Below are 18,354 nucleotides of genomic sequence, written 5' to 3'. Positions count from 1 at the left end.
ATACAACATTTAATTACATAAGGTGTTCAAAATGACACATTTATGCATGCCTAAAAATGGTCATTGAATGAGTTACACTACGAAGCATTATTTTTGTAAATTAACACTCTATATACTTTGTATTCTATTTTTCATCTCATCCCTTATAGTTGGAGGCATTGGATAACGTTCACTCTTAACGTAACTCCAAAAAAATCAGTCCAGTTTATTAAATTCTGGTGATCTGGGTGGCCACGCTACTTACTGGTCCATTGAAAATGAAAATATCTCGAAAACTAATAAATTTCAACATTGGGAATGTTCTATACAAATTAAAATACGATAATGATACTTTTCAATAGTGAAATAAAATACAGGGTGTTCCATATAAAATTACTGAGAAAATAATCTACTTGCGTTTTGAGTCACCCTGTATTCGATATAAAGAAAATTAACAATATCAACCATTATTAATAATTTTAACAATCACAAAAAAATATGGCACCAATAGACCATTTCTGTTGTGCTTATTTTTATTTATACAGGATGTTGAACTTGTTACGATTTTCATATAAAATTGGTTATAACTTTGTATATACCCTGTATAACATAACAAACCTTTATATTTTTGTGATGGGGCAGTTAAGGAGATTTCGAATATAAAATAAAGTATAGGGTATTCGATTAAAAAAAAAACATAAGTTTGGTCTCCCACTAGGTTATCGAACACCCTGTAACATTCTAACTAATTTTGTAATATGAATCTCAAAGTTGTCTACAATGTTTGTCATTATCTTTTATTGCTCTCTATTACTATAAGCGAATCTATTGAGCTTTATTTACCCCACTAATCAATCACATTGTATAACATATTATTTTCCATGTACAGTGCTAGTCAAAAGTCCGTACCCCCCTCGTATCTTTTGAACGATTATACCTATAATAATGAAATTTGGAGGGAGTAAATAAACGGACTTAAGCTTCTTAACTAGTTATGACAGGTGACGTAATAGTGACAGATGACGTTACAGAGCCACTGTGACCGATAATTTTAAATAGGACCTTATGGCAAGTGATACCTCGTTTGAAAGGTATTTAAAATACCTAGTCAGTCATACTAATTTTTTTGGGTTTAGGTTGATTTTGATTTTGGTGAATAAATTAAATAAATATAATATTGTAGTTTCGAATTTAATTAATAAAAATTCAAATGTCCGCCTATGGATTTTTTGTCAAAAAAGTTGACGTTTTTTAATTTTCTAGTAGTTTTTACGTCAACGTCAACCTGTTTGACAAGTAATCATAGGCGGAATTTTGAATTTTTATTAATTAAATGCGAAACTACAATTCTATATTTATTTCATTTATTCATCAAAATTAGCTTAAACTCAAACAAAATTAGTATGACTGAATAGGTATTTTCAATACCTTTCAAACGAGGTATCACTTGCCATAAAGTCCCATTTAAAATTATCGGTCACAGTGGCTCTGTAACGTCATCTGTCACTATTACGTCACCTGTCATGACTAGTTAAGAAGCTTACGTCCGTTTATTTCCTCCCTCCAAATTTCACTATTATAGGAATAACCGTTCAAAAGATACGAGGGGGGTACGGACTTTTGACTAGCACTGTATAAGCTATACAGTGCGTCCATAAAGTAACGCATAAATTCGTTATTTCGTGAACCGGCGACTTTAAGGAAAAATCCCGAAACAGGTCGATTTTTATTTTTAAATTACGATTTTTTGGCATATATATCATACTAGTGACGTCATCCATCTGGGCGTGATGACGTAATCAATGATTTTTTTAAACGGAATAGGGGTCATGTGATAGCTCATTTGAAAGGGTATTCAATTATCTATCCAATAATATAAACATTAACAATTATTTATACAGGGTGTTCAAAAAACATTTTTTCAATTAAAAAAAGTGAGACAAAAAGAAGAATATGTATATGTAATTTATTTAATTTAAAATACATTTTACTACTGTCAGTAAACAGAAAAAAATTGTATTTGACAAATAAACATTGATTTTCGTTTACACGAAATGTTCAAACTGCCAAGAGACAGGTGGGTGGCAGCTTTAACATTGAATTTAAGCGAAAAACAATATTTATTTGTCAAATAAACATTTTTTTCCTGTTTTCTGACAACAGTAAAACGTATTTTGAATTAAATAAATTACATACATTCTTCTTTTTGTCTCAATTATTTTAATTAAGAAAATGTTTTTTTGAACACCTTGTATAAATAAATATGTTAATGTTTATATTATTGAATAGAGAATTGAATACCCTTTCAAATGAGCTATCACATGACCCCTATTCTGATTTAAAAAAATCATCGATTACGTCATCATGCCCAAATGGATGACGTCACTAGTATGATATATATGCTAAAAAATTGGAATTTAAAAATAAAAATCGACCTGTTTCAGGATTTTTCCTTAGTATCGCCGGTTTACGAAATAATGAATTTATGCGTTACTTTATGGACGCACTGTATAATTTATTCCCTTTATCAAGACAATCTAAAAATACAAATATTTAAGTTTACATGAAAAATGAAAATAAAAAAGAAACTTACTGCTCATGGTTCAAAAAATAACTACAAAACTGATCAACTCATCTACGTCATCGATGTTTGGGAAAGTATCCAAGTATTTGTAAATTTATGTATTTTTATATTATGTAATATTATAGATTTACTAAAAGCAACATTTTTATACAGTATATTCTTTTCAGATCTCGAAAGATTCATTGTAGTTTGAAGTTGGATACAGTTAGTAAATCAAAACAAATTGGTAAGTAGCAAAATTAGTAACTGTCCGATTTTGGAAAAATAATATTAGTTATAATTATTGAATTATTCTAAGGTCTTTTCTATCCAGTTACTTTCTTTAAAGTTATTCTCTAAGTCAAAAGTTCGAAACAAACATATAGTCCAATCAACAGCCATTTTCTCGTGAAATTTTGAGAATCAAGGTCGATTTCCTTGAAGACTTGGATTTTTGGTAGTATTTATAACCTTTCTCAAAATCTACCCTACGCCGATGCGGGCTTTTGCCCTGGAGGTGAAAACAACCCCATCTAGGAGATGAAATTTTTTTTTAATAATATAGCTAAGGAAGTCGACAGATTGACCAATTCTGAGTAAATTTTATTCTATAAAATTTTTTTGCAAAGTTGATTCTTTCCCAGTTATTAGCGATTGAAACTGCATTTTTCGTTGAAAAAACTCACGTTTTATAACAATTTTTCATAAATAACTTAAAAATTTTAACTGTATAGAAAAAATCGTTAAAAACAAAACTGTACCAAATAAAAAACAAAGAGATTCGCATCGGAAAGACCTATGGAAACCCAATAACGACTGAGTTGTTGCTCTTTAAAGGATGGTTATTGGCATAAGAACTACTGACTTATGGCGAAAATAAAGTCCCTCCCTGTTTTTTTTTAAATGTCCTCGTCAACGAAAGACCCTCGTCATTACAATCCTAAAAAAAATGAGTAGCTTCCCACTTAAAATTAACTTTATTTAGATATAATTGATACGATCCATGTGATTTGACCGGTTTGGAATGCTTAGTTTAGAAAAAATAGTGGATTAAATCAAAAATGACATTTTTATTTTTTAAAAAAAAGTTCATTTTTCTTAAATAAATTTAAAAGTATTCATAATATGAAAAAATATTTCAAATATTAATTGTAAGATTTTGTTACTGAAAATTTTGTTTTTTTTTTTGTTTTTGTATCATGAACACTTTTAGGTTTATTTAAGAAAAATGCACTTTTTTTTTTTAATTATAAAAATGTCATTTTCGATATAATCAATAATTTTTTCTAAACTAAGCATTTCAAACCGATCAAATCACATGGATCGTATCAATTTTACCTAAATAAAGTTAATTTTAAGTGAAAAGCTACTCATTTTTTTAGGATTGTAAAGACGAGGGTTTAATTGTTACATTTAAAAAAAAAGCAGGGAGCTCCTTTATATTCGTCATATAAGTCAGTCAGTTCTTATGCAAAAAACTTTTATTAGAGCTCATTTAAAAGGTTTTTAATGAACTTTAAAAGATGTCTGTTAAGTTTTCCCCGAAAAATTGCACCACACTCGAGTTATTTGAGATCAAAGGTCCTCCATTTCGAGTGAAAATAACCATCCCAAAGAGCAATACCTCAGTTGTTATGGGGTTTACATAGGTCTTTGCGACGCAAATGTCCTTGTTTTTTATTAGCTACAATTTTATTCTTTTTCTTGAACAAACGTGAGTTTTTCAATGAAAAATGCATAGTTTCAATCGTTAATAACTTGGAAAGTATCAACTATGCAAAAAAAAAATTATAAAATAAAATTTACTCTGAATTGGTCAATCTATCGACTTCCATATATATTTTGATTGAAAACATTGTCATCCCCTACATGGGGTTGTTTTCAACCTCAAGGCAAAAGCCCGGTTAGGCATAGGGTAGATTTTGAAGAAGTGGGTCAACCGAGCTTAAATCCAAATTTTCATTAATATCGATGTTAATTCTCAAAATTTCACGGTTTTACAGTTTTTTACCGCTGATGAATGGTCTAATACAGCGTTTCCCAAATGGTGGGTCGCGACCCGGTACCGGGCCACGAAAGCAAAATGCCGGGTCACATTTTGTGCTTTGTGGAAAATATGCAAAATGAACATGAACTTCTTCTTTTACACTGCGAAGTGCGTTGCCTATCAAAAGGGAATGTTCTTGGAATAACATCCACCAACGGCTAGGGATGCAATATTTCAATTTAAAGACAGTTTTCATGATGTCAATTGGTTAATCAAGGTAGCCTATCTTTGTGACATTTTTGACTTCTTGAACAAATTAAATATGACATTACAAGGTAGTAATGTAACTGTATTTAAAGTACAAGAGAAGGTGGAAGCTGCAACAAAAAAACTTAATTTGTGGACACGTCACGATGAAGCAGGAAATTACAAAGCTTTTACACAGCTAACAGAACTACAAAAAGACTATAACGTGAATTCATTGCCGGATGAGATTTCAGCGGCTTTCAAGGAACACCTGTTAGGACTGGAGGCAAATCTGAAGGAATATTTTCCCCGCATTCGCAGCAACAAACCATGAATAAGAAATCCATTTACAATGGACTCCGAGACAGAGCTTCTGGATTAAGATCTATCTTGAGTCATTAATTGAGCTTTCGTGTGATAAGGCACTCAAAGACATATTTGTCTTGCCGCCAGGAGTACCCAGTTTTATCAAAAAAAGCGATGAAGTTTCTAATTCCTTTTGTTACGACCTATAAGTGTGAGGCAGGGTTTTCAACTGTTGTTTACATCAAAAATAAATATAGGAACCGTTTGGAAGTCGAACCGAACCTGAGGATAATATTAACATGTTTTCCTCCAAACGTGAAGTTTTTAATTAACCAGAAACAACTGCATACTTCTCATTAATAAAGTATTTGATTTTTATTTTTTTTGTTGCATTTTTGTTTGAGCTAATAATTCTTTATTAAAATATATAAATCTATAATAAATATTTAAATATGTTTTCTTGTACACACACACAATGTGTACGTGTGTGTACAAGTGAGTATGCAAAAAAAATAGTGGGTCACGAAGGATAAGAACACAAATAACCGGGCCACGGAAAAATAAGTTTGGGAAACGCTGCGTTAAACCATTGTTGTATATGGAGCGCCTTCATATAAAATCACTTGCCCTGAAAACCCATATTTTTAAAATCGTTTACATCGCTCTATCTCGAAGAATATTGGGTCTAGCAAAAAATGGCTTTCTATAAACGTTATAAACCAAACATCAGAGAGCATGTTAGTGTTTTTGGAATTTTGATTGGATAATTAGTTTAAGAAAAAATTAAATAAATCGAACGGCATGTCACGACGGACAGTGGTGAACGCAGAGATGCGAGGAAGGGCGAGATTCTATGCGAGAGTCAATCCCTAATCGACTCTACTGACCGGGATGTTGTTAGGATCGTTTTTTCATTGTGATGCCAATTTTAGTGGTGATGAATACTGCTAGCGTACTAAATAGAGACTTTTTTGGCTCGTTTTGTTATCAGATTATTAACACTTTTGGAATATTGTACGTGTTAAGTGATAGTAGTAGTTATATTATCATAATATTAATAATAGGTATTGTTGTATATATTTAAGGTACTGTTGTATACTTATTATTATTATTATGTTTATCCAGATTTAGCCATACGGCTCACACTCCCTCAAAGGGGAAAATTCACTTATCCCAGATACTTACGATATCAAAAGGATTGAGATCTGGTGGGACTCGTTCCGTGTTATCGAGCCCTAGATGACTTAGTACGTCGAGGTATCCCCAAAAATGTTCTTACAGATTCAATTGTTTTATCATTATAAACCTTATTAAGGACGTCGTAAAATGGTTAAAGTTCAAAAGCTTGGTATGTACATATTATCTAAAATGGCATCAGTTTTCCCTGGAATTAATTTCGGAATCAAGAACAAAGGATAGTAATACAAACAATTACATATACGTACCTATTTCTTAATTACTAGATATACAGAAGGACCAGCACAGCCTAAAAGCCAATTCTTATACAGAGTTATTAATAATCTTGACACAGCTTCGCTTGATGTCAACTTATGGGCTCGTATAGCTTTATTGTACTTTTTACCAGATAAAATACCATCAATTGTGGACTGAGCATATAGACCACTGTCCAACCATACATCAGCAAGTCCAGAATCTGTCATAAACTGACCAATTATTTTGAGGAAGTTCATAACAATGTAGAATCCACCTAGACGAATAACTACATTCCTTGTGTCTTCTGGCTTGGACCATTGGAGCTCTTTAGCTTTATAATAGATCGCTTGGTCAAATGTCAGTATGGTGTATCTGTTATTTAGCTTCTTAGCAATTTCACTGCACTTTCTGATAACAGTCCAAACGGTATCATATTCTGACGAGACATGGGGTAGAAAAGGTAAGTAGCCATAGGTCGTTACATGTGATTTATCCTCCAAAGTCAGTTTATGAAATCCTGACCACTGTGGGATAACGGTTTCATTCCTAACAGAGTCCCTCATTCTGCAAATGCTCAATGCCATGTTACGACATCGTATGTTATTATTAAGATTCTGACTCTTTATGCTCAGTTTATTTTCTTCTGATTGTACTTTTCTTTTTGATTTCTCAAAATAACTTTTATGAAGGGAATGAAAATCATTAGGTATTGTCAGCTTCTGATTATATGGCAAAAATTTAAATTGTCCAGGTATATCTTCATTCAATGGTCCTCTCTGGAAGGCAGCAATTTGGGTTCCGTGAAAATTAAGTGACTTGTCCAAGGTCTCTTCCAAAATGTCAATGTTGTCAGCGGCAAATTGGACAAATCTGTCAGGTACCAATTGTCTCTGTATGGTCACATGATAATTCTCCAAGTAAAGTTGAATTTCTTCTTGGGAGATGCTGTTACGCACTCGTAAGAGTATTGATGTATGAAATTGAATGACCGCAGGCGTGCTTTGCTTCAATGAGTTTTTTTGATCTTGTTTAGTGATGAACTAAAAGTCCTAGCCCAATACGCTTTGGAATTTTTATTTTTCCCTTTGAACAGGCAAAAATAATGTCTTGGCCAATGCTTAGGGTTTCAGTCTCCTTTTCATTATCGCTTTCATTTCGGACTATAAGGTTAACAAGAGAATACAAGCTTTCAGGAATAGACTTTTGGTAGTCTCTAACATTCATTTTTTTTTAAGTCGGGCTCAGTTGACATCTTGTTTATCTCACTTCGGATAGTTTGGCAGATTTTGATTAGAATGTGTTGCTCCGATGCACCGAAACTGAAACTGAGAGTGTCAGATTCGTCGTGGTTGTGCACGATTGTCTCAATTGCCTGTTCTTTCGAGAACTTCCTTAAAAATATTGTGGGCTCGTTTTGTCTAGGAGACCTTACTGATTCAATAGCATCCCCAAAATGGTTTTTCTTTTTTTTTAATTCTTTGTTTCTCGCTCATGTCGTCAATGCCACTAATTTCACGATACCTTTTGCCAATCGATTTTGTATTGTATCCTTTACCTTTCTCAAAACCCTTTCTCCATTTCTTCCAAAAGTTTCCCAAATGCTTCATTTTCTGTTTTGTTAATATCAGTATTTCCAACAGATTTTTTATTTAGATTGTGTAATTCAGTTGAAACGCAAACGGCATGATATTTTGTTTCCGAGGCAATTAAGTCGTCTCCAGTTCTCGCAAAGAACACAGGGTTGCTTCGTGATATAGCTCTTATTTTTTCTTGTATATTATTAGTCATAACTTGGCATAGTTTTTGTTTTGATGAGCGGTGCAAAAGATGCACTTTTGTGAATTAAAAGGTGATCGCAAGGGCCGTTTTTGAAAAATATCTTCTCTACGAAACGTCAGTTTAGTATTTTTTGACTTGTACGAGGCAATGTTCTTTGAGCTCGTATAGGATTTGTAACAATTTTTGTGCCATTTAAAAAATTCTTGATGTTGTAGATCATCAAATTTTGAGAATATATGCCGCATATATTTATCATTATCATCATGACAATTTTTCATACGTTCACTCGTGCATTGAATAAAAGTTTTTTTAGATCTTTCTTGAGAATTAACCAACCTTCCTCTTTCCAAACAAATAAGACACACATTTTGAATAAAAACGTCTTGTCCGACATCAGATTTTCGGAAAGAAACATGCCTTAATCTGATTTTTGACTCAAGTTAGCTGTCAGAGTTGCTGCTGTTTGTTAAATCCATTTCTAGATGGATACAAAAAAATTTTAGATGTAATACTAATAAGTAGGTACAATATTGTTAACTTACCAATAGGTTTAATTAATCACTTTTAATAATATAATTAACACAGAAGAACTTTATTATGTCTCACTTAAAATCTCAATGGATTTCGCGCTAAAACTAAAGCTTATAATAGTAAAGAATTTAAAGAAACAGCATCTCAAGGCAAAAACGACCCTAACAACATTCCGGTCAGTAGAGTCGATTAGGGATTGACTCCCGCATAGAATCTCGCCCTTCCTCGCATCTCTGCGTTCACCACTGTCCGTCGTGACATGCCGTTCGATTTATTTAATTTCTTCTTAAACTAATTGTCCAATCACAATTTCAAAAACACTCACATGTTCTCTGATGTTTGGTCTATAACGTTTATAGAAAGTCATTTTTTGCTAGACCCAATATTTTTCGAGATAGAGCGATGTAAACGATTTTAAAAATATGGGTTGTCAGGGCAAGTGATTTTATATGAAGGCGCTCCGTATAGAACAATGGTTGACGTATTTTTATAAATTAAAAATAAATATTTCTAATGTCCGGATGGGTATGCAACTTTAAAGAATGAATTTTCGGATATTGCACATCCGAAAAACGACGAAAAAAAAATTGAAGTTTTTTTTTGTAAGGCTCCCCACCGGTCCCCTCCCGCAACGATTTTTGGACGACCAAGTGATTTTGCATAACAAATATATTAGAAACCAAAAAATATGGGTTTTACATTTTAGCAACAAAGTGCCCACGAAAATCTTTTCTAGAAGCCTTTTGCCAGTCCATTTACTCTACTATTTGAGGTGCTGTTAATTTACAAAATACGATACACCGATTAGTCCTGTCGCCAGGGGGGGTACAACGGCCTCCTGTATTCAGATGGACTTACCCAAGTTTTTTTTATGCATTTTGACCTGTAGAATACGAATTTTTTGGGTAACAGTTGATCCGGATGTCGATAAGATTGTTATAAACCAAGAAGTTGAGGAATCACATAACAGCGATTTCTCACAAAACAAAACATTTTTTTGTATTTTTTGGGCCATTTTAACCAAAAAATGTTCCTACAAATTTTTTCGTAGGATGCATAGTTTTCGAGATAAACGCGGTTGAACTTTCAAAAAATCGAAAAATTGGAATTTTTGAACCCGAAAAACTTTTGATTAAAAAATAAAATAGCAATTCTGCTTACCGCATTTGAAAGTTCAAGTCAAATTATATCGGTTTTAATTATTTGTATTGCCAAAAATGTATTATTTTATTGTTAAAACAAAGCTATAAACACCTAGTGCTTGAGTGATGTTTCAATGATTTCTCATTTAAAATCGAACGAGTACGTAGAGGAGATAAAAGTGCAAGCGGGGCTATTTCTAAGTAGCATGCATTAAAACGCATGTATTAGGCACGGGAAACAGTATGTGTTTATAGCTTTTTTTAACAGTCAAAAAATAAATTTTTAGCAATGCAAATATTCAAAACAGATGTAATTTGACTTAAACTTTTAAAGGCGGTAAGCAGAATTGCTATTTTATTTTTTATTCAAACGTTATTCGGGTTCAAAAATTGCAATTTTTCCATTTTTTGAAAGTTCAACCGCGTTTATCTCGAAAACTATGCATCCTACGAAAAAACTTGTAGGAACATTTTTTGGTTAGAATGACCCAAAAAATACAAAAAAATGTTTTGTTTTGCGAGAAATCGCTGTTATGTAATTCCTCAACTTCTTTGTTTATAACAATCTTATCGACATCCGGATCAATTGTTACCCAAAAAATTCGTGTTTTACGGGTCAAAATACATAAAAAAAACTTGGGTAAGTCCATCTGAATTAAGAAGGCCGTTGTACCCCCCCTGGCGACAGGACTATATAAGTCGTTGTAAAAATTTGTTTAAATTGATCTGTACCGATCTTAGAAAAACTCATACACATATTAAAATACATACATACTAACAATTTCTTGAAAAATTTATATGAAAAAACTTAATGTGAAAAAGAAAACAAAAAGTAACAGAACTTGTAATAAAATATTTTCTTTACGAATGCTGAAGTGTATAGTCCAAAATTACAGAGTGCATCACTTTTTAATGGTGTAACTTCACTTGTGTCGTTAATCTTCCGTATTATTAAAAACAGGACTACCATGGTCCAAGTGTCGCCATGGGAGCTTGCAGTTTTTGTATATTTTAGTGAGTAGCATAATGCTGCATTCTGCAATTCTGCATACTGAATAAAGCAATAAATTCCAGTCACTTTTTTAAATGGCGACACATTGTTTTTGCAATTTTAAAATGTTTATGAAAAAAGTACCCTATCAAATTTATGTATTTAATATCCAGTTAAAAAGTGTATTAACTCAAAAAAAAATTAATTTTTGTTTCTCATCAACAAAATGCATGTGCATCATATTTTTTCTACCCCTCTGTGGCTCAGTGGTAAGAGCGCCTACCTTTGGATCGAAAGGTCCGAATGGTCGTGAGTTCGAATCTCACCAGGGTCAGGGATTTTTCGTTTATTATAAATTAATAAATGAAAATAGTTTCTGTCCTTGTGGGATCGGTACTCACCGGAGGGACCGCGGACGTTCGGATACAATTAGGGTCTCTTTGCAAAGACAATGACGTCGACTTTGCAAAGTAACAAGACACTTACTCAACACACACACTACACATGACACTAGGAACCTGACTGCAAAAATTCACCCTACCTACCATCCACCATGCCAATGGCCATTAGTTGTAGAGGCATTAGCTAAATAAAAAAAATATTTTTTCTGAAAAACTGTATCATTTCGCAACCTTTAAAATATTTCAGTAGATGAAGCAATCCGATATGTCCCAATTAAAAATTAATGCACGTGGTTCAATAAATTTAGTATCATTCGAACTTTTGACAAGAAGGTGTGATAGTTTCTGGTGAAAGACGTATTAAACAACTATTAGCTAATAATTCAAAAAGCGACAACATAATATCGTCTTTTAACTTTTCTTTGGGAAAAAGTGTGATAAATCAATTTTTCTCAAAGAAAACTGTGTTATTTCGAATCAACATGATTTTTAGTTATTTTCTTTTAACAAATAGTTTTCCTATCTTACTCTGGCCCAGTTGTAACAGGTAAAACAAGTAATTGGACTTCGTAAGTCTTAGGTTTTCACCCAAAGTGATCGAAAGTATGACCGGAAGTCGATATTTGAACTCTTCGAGTAACTTTGCGTCGATTAATATACTATGTCACTAATTTTGAGTCATTTTTACTAAACTTTCATAAATATCCCTTTTTTAAGGTGGTGCGTTAATTTTGCTGTTTAGCTATATTTAGGTTGTTAGGTTGTATTTCTGAAACCGGAAGTCCTATATCAAGTTTCTCACCTGTAGTACCATCCTTGGATTACAAGCTTTCATTAGACACCTCAATTGTCATTCGTTCTGGTATAATTAAGGAGGAGTTGTGTTTACGGACAGATAGACAGACATACGGACACACTGACGAGGATAATTCAAAGTTTTCACATTTTTTCAAAATGGGGTGAAAACAATATTGATAAAAAATTAAATGTAGATATACTAAATACTACTAACTAGGAAATAACCATGGCAAATATTTTGTTTTCGCCCCCCTGTACAATTTTAATAGCTATTATTTTGAGTTGTTAAGATGGTTTCGGTGTAAAACGGGAAGTGTGAAAAATACTTTCTTAACATAGTTTTGTTGACTGTTGATAGCGAAATTACTGTGCATTCTACTAACAATTTTTTAAAAACTTTAAATGGAACACATTATGAAAAAGACAAAAAGTATTACTTATAATAGTCCAGGAAGCCACTGCGCATCCGCTAGGAACAATATTTCGATTCGGATTTTTTGCACAATCTTACTCAAAAAGACCTCTTTTAACAAATTTGCATGTTGCCAGGACAAAAAGTTGGTCAAAAATTTTTTAAACGTTTTTTTTTTTTTGTTTTTTTCCTAAAACTTATTTTTTTGGATGGAAAAAGTTTTTTTTAGGTTTTTTTAGCTTTTTTGGATCATTCCAAACAGAAAAGGTCTTTAGTGACTTTTCTCTAAAGTTGATAGTTTTTGACATATAAGCGATTAAAAATTGAAAAATTGCGCAATCGGCCATTTTTAACCTTCAAAAACTATGTGAAAAACTTAAAATTGGGATGTTGCCAAGGTAGGTAGTTATTCTTTGAACATCGATTGATGAAATCCTGAAGAGTTTTTTGCAATACAGTATTCAAAACTCCTTTGTTTTTTAATTTCTAATCACGCGTGCGCGACACTATTTTCCATCGTTGCATGTGTAAGTATACAGTATGGTGCAAATGAAAGGAATAAATTCCTTATTTCGTAAACCGGCGACTTTAAGGAAAAGACCCGAAACAGGTCGATTTTTATTTTTAAGTTATGATATTGTGGCATAATATATGGTATACTAGTGACGTCATCCGTCTGGGCGTGATGACGTAATCGATGATTTTTTAAATGAGAATGGGGTCGTGTGGTAGCTTATTTGAAAGGTTCTTCAATTCTCTATTTAGTAATGTAAACACTTACATAATTATTTATACAGGGTGTCCAAAAAATGTTTATTAAATTAAATTATTTGACAAAAAAAGAAATAGAAGGACACCCTGTATAATTAATTATATAAATGTTTATATTACTGAATAGAGAATTGAAGAGCCTTTCAAATGATTTAGCACACGACCTCTATTCTCATTTAAAAAAATAATCGATTACGTCATCATGCCCAGATGGATGACGTCACTAGTATACTATATATGCCACAATATCATAACTTAAAAATAAAAATCGACCTGTTTCTGGATTTTTTCTTGAAGTCGCCGGTTTACGAAATAACGAATTTATTCCTTTCATTTGCACCATACTATCGGTGGAAAATAGTGTTGCGCACGCTTGATTAGCAATTAAAAAACAAAGGAGTTTTGAATATTGTATTGCAAAGAACTCTTCGGGATTTCATCAATCGATGTTTAAAGAATATCTACCTACCTTGGCAACATTCAAATTTTCAGTTTTTCAGTTTTTCACACAATTTTTGTGGGTTAAAAATGACCGATTTCGCAATTTTTCAATTTTTAATAGCTTATATGTCAAAAACTATCAACTTTAGAGAAAAGTCACTAAAGACCTTTTCTGTTTGTAATGATCCAGAAAACCTAAAAAAACTTTGTTCCATGCAAAAAAATAAATTTTAGGAAAAAAACAAAAAAAAAAACGTTTAAAAAATTTTTGACCAACTTTTGGTCCTGGCAACATGCAAATTTGTTAAAAGGGGTCCTTTTTGAGTAAGATTGTGCAAAAAATCCGGATCGGAATATTTTTCCTAGCGGATGCGCAGTGGCTTTCTGGACTAAAATATTTGCTTTGGAAATGCTGAACTGTATAGTTTAAAATTACAGAGTGCCTAAATTTTTAATTGTTTAATTTCATGTGTGTTGTTAATCTTCCGTATTAAACAAATCATGGTCCAAATGTCGCCATGGGAGCTTGCAGTTTTTTGTATATTTTAGTGAGTACCATAATTCTGCATACTGAATAAAGCAATAAATTTCAGTCATTTTTTTAAAAGGGGACACATTGTTTTTTCCAATTTTAAATAAACGTTTATGAAAAAAGTACCATATTAAATTTATGTATTTAATATCCTCCACTTACATATACAACTTGACGTTAAACATGCAAAAATCGTTTACGCGTAAATATCAATTGCCTTATTAGCAATTCAAAAATTGTCTGGTGGGTAGATAATTTCTGGCACAACAAAGATTTATGGGATATTGTGTGTGTGGTATTACAGAAGATACATTTAGTGCTCCAGCTGAAGATCGGTAATCATTTTTCTTATGCATAGTAACATTTGCCATAAGTAAGAAGTGCAAATTGTGTATTTGTGTATAAAGGCAGCCGCTCAATTTTTTTAAAAATTTTTTATGAGATATTAAGTAATATACTCTTACTCTTTATAATCTTTATAATATACTCTCTATAGGTATTATTATGGTTTTGTATATTTGAAATTTGGCACTTCTTGAGAGAAATTTTGACCTCATTAGATGATGCATTGCAAAAAAGATCGTTTTCCCTAGTTTTCACGTGTCTGTGTCTACTGCATGTTCATTGTGGTCGTCATTGTTGATTGTTGGTCCTAGATATTTAAATTCTTTAACCTTTTCGAAGTTATGATCATTTATGGTAATAGTTTACATTACTTTATGTCGTTATTGTTTTGAATAGCGACAGAATAGCAACATAATAGCGGTGTATACCCAAGAATACGGTCTAACAATCAACTCAAGAAGACACAATTTATTAGAATACCTAAAACCCAAAGAAATAACGAGAATCTCCTCATAAATGGAACCAATGTCGAACGATTAGACCAATACGCATATCTTGGAACAATGATTCACTCCACAAATAATTTTGTGGATAACTACTTCCAGAAAATTAAAATTAGAATAGAAAAGTCTAGAGAAAACTTTCACAAAATGACACGAGTTAGGTTGGCTAGGTGCTACGTTTTCTCGACTTTGTTTTATGGAATGGAAACTTGGACCTTAAATGTGGCATATGAATTTACTTTGATATTTTATATTATAACAGTTCTTTTTAGCTAGAAAAAAATTAAAGATTTGTCTTAAAATTTCACATTCTTTTCTGCAAAAGCAGACCTAATTTCTATATTAACTTATACAGATTTTGTAATCTTTTTGTAATATTTTGTAATGTTATTGAAATGCAGTAGGTATATTATTAATACTAACACTTCATTTAAAAATAAGTTGACAGCCTTTATATAGGGCAGTCAATGAGGGTATTTGGCTCCGAATTCCATCCTACTACATCGATTTACTGGATATTTTCAAAGTAAGAAGAGAAGAGCTCAATAAACAAAGTCTATCCTATATAATATGGCGCTTTTATCTTGGGGGCGGTTCCCTCCCCATCAAGAGGGTGGCAAATATTTTGGTCAAAATAACCACGCAAGTGACTAGAGAACCGAATTTTAAGCAAAAACTGTTCCATTTTTTTTTAGAAATCTCAACACTTTTTGAGTTATTCGTAATTGAAAATTGACCATTTTTTTTTTGAAAAATGACACCTTTTCGGACGGTTTTTGCGAATACTTTAAAAACTATGCATCTAACTAGAAAAACTATATAAAACATTTTTGTGTCTTATTAAAAAACAAAGAGACTAGTTCCTTCACATATCTTCTAGTTATAACACCAAAAGAGATATGGTAAGTGAAAAGAGTTTGTTTCTTTGGTGCCTACTCAAATCGGTGTATTCAACTTGAAATAACAGAGAAACGGTCGATTTTAAGTTTAGAATGCTACAAATACCTTTTGTAGTACATTCAAACTAATCGTGATTTGCTGCAAAAAAATTGATGACTAATGTAAGAAAAAATGAGTAGTATATTGATGACTAATGTAAGAAAAAATGAGTAGTATATTTAACTCCTCATCTACCAGAATTTAGTTGCATCGGCTTCCTTCTATAATACCTTTTATTAGAGTGATATTTCTATATTCAAAAAGTTGGACGGGTTTAAAATGAATGGTTTTTGAAAAAAAAATACGATCAAATTATAGAGAGTATTTTTAAACTTTCTTAAAAATCCTCATTTTTCTCCATGTAACTCGAAAATGATAAGAGATACGAAAAAAGACACCGTACAAAAATGTAGGGTTTTTTAGATAAAAATTTTATTTTTATTTTTCATTACTGTATCTCTTATCATTTTCAAGTTATATGGAGAAAAAGTAAGATTTAAAAAAAAACTAAAAATGCGCTCGATAATTGGATCTTATCTTTTTCAAAAACTATTAATTTTAAACCCGTGCAACTTCTTGAACACAGAAATAACACTATAGTAAAAGGTATTGTAGAAGGAAAACGATGCATATTAATTCTAGTGGATGAGGGGTTAAATATACTTCTCATTTTTTCTTAAACTACATTAATGATCCTTTTTTTTGCAGCACATCTCGCTCATTTTGAATGTAATCGACATTTAGGGTCGATTTCTCATACCTGCGGTAATCTATGGTTCAGTTGAACCAGGTTTACCGGTGATCTACGGTTTTGTCGGGATTGCATTTCTCATTGCTCGTTCATGTCAGCGCTCGTTCTACAGCTTTCGAGAAATGCCAATAGATGGCAAAAGGTAAAAAACTGTCGCCATTTTGAATTACCTTTTTATGCTGTTTTTGAGTAAAGTTAAATTTAAGTATTTATAGTCAAATAGTCATTTTAATAATTATAAATAAATATTATAAAAACAAAAATAATGTTATCCTTTATCGTTAGGCTTAATATAATAAAATAGGATATATTTATATATGACAGCGTTTCGTGTTAATACAACGCATGCGTAGTCCAAGAAATCATCTGAACTGAGTTCTGAAATCTTTGAACGGCCGAATTCCACCGTTCAAGCATCGTTCAAGTTTAAACTGCCATCGGTTGAACGTGCTAATTGAGAAAGACGATTTTGACTTTAAACTGACGTTTACTAGAAGTCCAGGTTAAACTGGAGTTAAACTCGATATGAGAAATTGGCCCTTAATATTGCTCATTTTAAAGGTCTTTATAAGCACTGCAAAAGGTATTAGTAGCATTGTACACCTAAAATCGACCGTTTCTCTGTTATTTCAAGTTGAATACACCGATTTGAACATGCACAAAAAAACAAACTATTTTTACCTATCATATCTCTTTTTGTATTAAAACTGGAAGATTTATGAAGGAACGGATCGTTTTGTTTTATTATATAGGTAAGCTACAAAAATGTTAAGCTAAGCTATGTTAAAGAGCTAGTTTTTTTAGTTAAAAGCATATTTTTTAAGGTATTCGGCAGTACATATTCGCAAAAAACCGTTATACAGGGTGTAACAAAAATACAGGTCATAAATTAAACCACATATTCTGAGACCAAAAATAGTTCGAATGAACCTAACTTACCTTAGTACAAATATGCACACAAAAAAGTTACAGTTACCCTTTGAAGTTACAAAATGAAAATCGATTTTTTCGAATATGTCGAAAACTATTAGAGATTTTTTGTTGAAAATGGACATGTGGCATTATTATGGCAAGAACATCTCAAAGAAAAATTATAGTGAAATTTGTGCACCCCATAAAAATTTTATGGGGGTTTTGTTCCCTTAAACCCCCCCAAACTTTTGTGTCCGTTTCAAATAAATTATTGTTCTGGTGCCATTAGTTAAATTAAATATTTTTAAAACTTTTTTTCCTCTTAGTATTTTTTCGATAAGGCAGTTTTTATCGAGTTGCGGCTTCTTTTTTAATATGTTTATATAAAAATTTTATGAGGGTTTTGTTCCTTTAAACCCCCCAAATGTTTGTATACGTTCCAATTAAACTATTACTGCGGTACCATTAGTTAAACACAGTGTTTTTAAAACTTTTTTGCCTCTTTGTATTTTTTTGATGAAGCATCTTTTATCGAGATGTGGCTTCTTTTTTAATATGGTTCAAAATATACCTAAAAATGTAAATCATAAA

At 31.9% G+C, this 18,354-nt stretch overlaps 1 protein-coding gene across 1 annotated transcript in view; it reads left to right on the top strand.

Moving 5' to 3' along the window:
- Nucleotides 1-18,354, top strand: part of LOC114328558 (uncharacterized) — a 387,042-nt gene that overhangs the window by 120,188 nt on the left and 248,500 nt on the right. The window contains exon 2 of the mRNA XM_028277429.2: nt 2,731-2,789. The gene's annotated coding sequence lies outside the window, so the exon portion shown is untranslated. The remainder of the gene's footprint in view (nt 1-2,730; nt 2,790-18,354) is intronic.

This window comes from Diabrotica virgifera, chromosome 5 (assembly GCF_917563875.1).
Source record: "Diabrotica virgifera virgifera chromosome 5, PGI_DIABVI_V3a".
Classification (NCBI taxonomy): Eukaryota; Metazoa; Arthropoda; class Insecta; order Coleoptera; family Chrysomelidae; genus Diabrotica; species Diabrotica virgifera.
Note: the sequence above shows the minus strand (reverse complement) of the source record. Positions and strands in the feature narration are given on the sequence as shown.